This window comes from Saccostrea cucullata, unplaced genomic scaffold (genome assembly GCF_032062105.1).
Source record: "Saccostrea cucullata isolate Sc308-1 unplaced genomic scaffold, CSIRO_AGI_Scuc_v1 ctg8478, whole genome shotgun sequence".
Lineage (NCBI taxonomy): Eukaryota > Metazoa > Mollusca > Bivalvia > Ostreida > Ostreidae > Saccostrea > Saccostrea cuccullata.
The window spans coordinates 1-3,606 of NW_026926161.1; the positions used below are offsets into that span (position 1 = coordinate 1).

General features: G+C 34.0%; 1 pseudogene; it reads left to right on the forward strand.

Moving 5' to 3' along the window:
* The first annotated feature begins 247 nt into the window (after positions 1-247).
* LOC134270963 (ryncolin-2-like) lies at positions 248-3,324 on the forward strand (annotated as a pseudogene).
* The last annotated feature ends 282 nt before the right edge of the window (positions 3,325-3,606 follow it).

A 3,606-nucleotide genomic window follows, 5' to 3' on the forward strand; every position in this document is an offset into this window, starting at 1 on the left:
CCTATATGCTACAAATAGCTTTTTCGATCTTTTGTCATAACAGATGAAGACTTCATATTTGGTATGTATACTCCATTTTATAAAGTTCTTTCAAATGACACCAAGGTCAGTGACCTTGACAAAATGCTAAAAATAGCTTTTTCGAACTTTGTTGCCGCCGGGCGAATAGTGTTTCACGAACACATCTTGTTTTTAAATACAGAATAGAGTACATATTGAACGTGTGTCGGATAATATTTTTGTTAAATTTTCATCTGTTGGTTTTTTATCTGTGTTGAAAATAACAATATACAAATGCAATCTTTTACAGACATACAAAGAGCAAGGGATTGTTCAGCTATTCTAAAATCTATTCCGCATACAAAAGGACGAAATGGTGTCTATATAATTTACCCTGACTTGAAGACAAAGAAACTGGCCTACTGCGATATGACTACAGAGGGAGGGGGGATGGACAGTAAGAAAATTCTAGAACATGTCAAATTTGTTTTCTAAAAGATTTCCATATCATAGCCAAAACAACGTTTCATTGCAAAATAAAAGTATGCTTGAATTGTGAATTGGGTTGAAAAAATAAATGAACTTCTTCTTACAACAGGTAATTCAACGTAGAATTGATGGGTCTGTAGATTTTTATAGACCATGGAAGTCTTACAAAGAAGGATTTGGTAATGCTGAAGGAGAATACTGGTTAGGTTAGTATTTTGCCATAGATTGTTGTCTAAAAAGAAATCTTTTTTTGTAGACTTTCACCGTATGAGATATTTTTCTCTACTCAAAAAATCTTTCGCACCATATACCTGTATAATAATCCTTTTTCATCCCCCAAAACTATTCATATTTTATTTTCAGTTTAAAAACCGATGCAAGACTGAAGAGGCAAATTAGATTTGCTATATAGTGGTCATATAAAGTACAAAATAAATTATAAATTATTTTAATATTTTTTCCTCCAATGAAATGAAGTAATTCATTCACTCACCACAATAACAAAACAAGAACTGAGGGTGGATCTTCAGAATTTTTCAGGCAAAAAAGCATTTGCCAAATACTCAACATTTTCCCTTGGAAGCGAGTCCCAGAAATACAAGCTGACCGTTGGTGGATACAGCGGCACTGCAGGTATGTTTGGTTCTCAACATAGGCGTTTAGATCGCTTTGATCTTACCGACATGTCGGTAAGATCAAAGCGATCTAAAGGCCTGTGGTTCTCAATAAAGGACTTTAATCAGGTCTGGGGCGGCCTCCGTTTTTGGAGGATAGCTAGATTCAATATGGCAACCAAATTTTTTACCATATATGGAAATCGCAATGCAATGTCGGATAGTTTATCTTCTGATTTCAGAGGATAGCACAGGTAATTTTCAAACGCCGCATGCCTACCTTTAATCAAAAAGTGCAAGCACCAGAGTGCAATTAAATAAAAGATCAGACATTAAACTATCAATTGTATGTGGCGATTTGAGATTCTATGTCTAGAATTTTTACAATACGCTTTCAAATTTGGCACTTCTTGCGCTTCATTTCTACTTAATATTTCTTGTTATTTTGTTTAATTTTTATGTTTTTTCCCTATCAGGACAAATAAAAAGGCACTTAAATGCTCAAACAATACATAAATAACATTACTTTCATATTTCTTTTAATTAAAGATTAGAGGAAAAGGAAACACAAAAGAAAACGTACTGTAAAGACGAAATACACTCTGCCTGATAATTTAAGCAAAGATAAAATAAATATTATTTAGAGAAAATAAGAAAAAAAAATCCCACTTTTTAGCTGTGCAGCATCTAAACTTCCGCTAGAGTTCTTAGATGAGGCCTCGACGGGGACCATGCATTCGCAGTATATATATTTCCACGGACAACGTAAGTTTCAGACAGATTAGTTTTGACAACGGGTAGACGCAATTGAATTTAAGTCAGTCTTAACTGATAAGGGGGACGGTCTAACCTTGCTGTAGATGGAGATTGATCCTAATTTATTTCAGGGGTCTTAATATTTCAGTTTTGTTAGATGTATACACATACAACAGTATAGAAGACTAATACAGAACGGAAAGTAGCTCCGCCCACTGTAGTCCCGTGCAGAAGAGCAAACTTCAAAGAAAAATTCCTCTACCGTCTTATTAAATGAAATAATAATGAAACTGAATTTTTCAAAAATATGTTTTTTAAAACTTTTATGCTGTTAACACATAATTATGGTACCGGAAAATGAGGTTGGCTATAATTAATTTTCAGACAGGAAAGGGTCTTTTAAACAAAGCTTTCAAATGAATAATTTATTGACAGCAAATTACCAAAATTTGTTAAAATGATTTAAATACCTATATTTAACCATCATCGTATGAAATTTAACCTTTTATTTGTTTTGGTTGAAAAATCAGAGTAACGTACATAAACTGGGACTTGAGATGCAAGAGTTGCTATTATTTGTTTGGTTTAGACTGCCCTTTGTTTTGAAAAGTCCGGTAGGTGGCGACACCTCCATCCTCTGTTTTTAGAGGATAAAATCTATCCTCCAAAAACAGAGGCCGCCTAGACCTGTTAATTCACTAATATTTACATTTCCAAAGTCTTTGTCGGAGATAAAATTACCAATTGTAAATGTACTTTATTTCCCCATCAATGTATTGGCGCGGTTTCAAAAAAAACAAAAAAAAAAAAACAAAAAAAAACACGTGGAGGGCGGGACAAACAGCTAGACGGAAGCAGGGCTTGGAGCACATGGATTGGTGGAATAAAAGCATGCAAATATAAGGAATAACTGTCTTATATTTCAATTTCATGAAGTGATCAATCGATTGGCTTGCGTGATAATTTTATGCATAAACGCCTCCGGTGTTTATGCAAATTATCACGCAAGCCACTGAGACTCGATCGATCACTTCATGAAATCGAAAAATAAGACAGTTATTCCTTAAATACATGGATTTGATTCATTAAAAACACAATAACAAACGTTCAGAAGTGAGGCTATCAACAGTCGATTTTAATAAAGATAATATTACAATAATTCTAGAGATTATATTAATTCATAGTAAATAAATAAAAAGAATTAATTGTATTTAAAGGAGACAGCTTGACATATCACAATGGGAGAGGGTTTTCCACTAAAGATCAAGATAATGACTCCAGTGGTGGTTCCTGTGCTGTCTCAAGTAAAGGGGCTTGGTGGTTCAACAGTTGTCTTTACTCACACCTAAACGGACCATACCACAAATCTGCTGTCAAGTCGGCGGTGTCTGTAGTGTGGAATCACTTCGGTAATGACAACCGTTCCATGAAGTTTGCAAAAATGATGATCAGACCCAAGAGTTAAAAGTCAATAAAATGAATGCATAAATATAATCAAAGCTTTCTCTGTGTTTCATTGAGATCTCATCATCTTCTGATATTGGCTGTTGAACGTCTTAAAATAGAAAATATAATTATAATAATAACGAAGATTTTTTCGTTGGTTAAAAGAAATTCTGGATAGAACGCGAAGAATTGTGCAGAAAGTATGGCCGTCCAAAATAACTGACAATAAGTCTAAAACTTAAAAGTAAAAACATAAAAAGAATTAAAGGCCATTGAGCGCTAGCAACTGTCAGTGACGTAC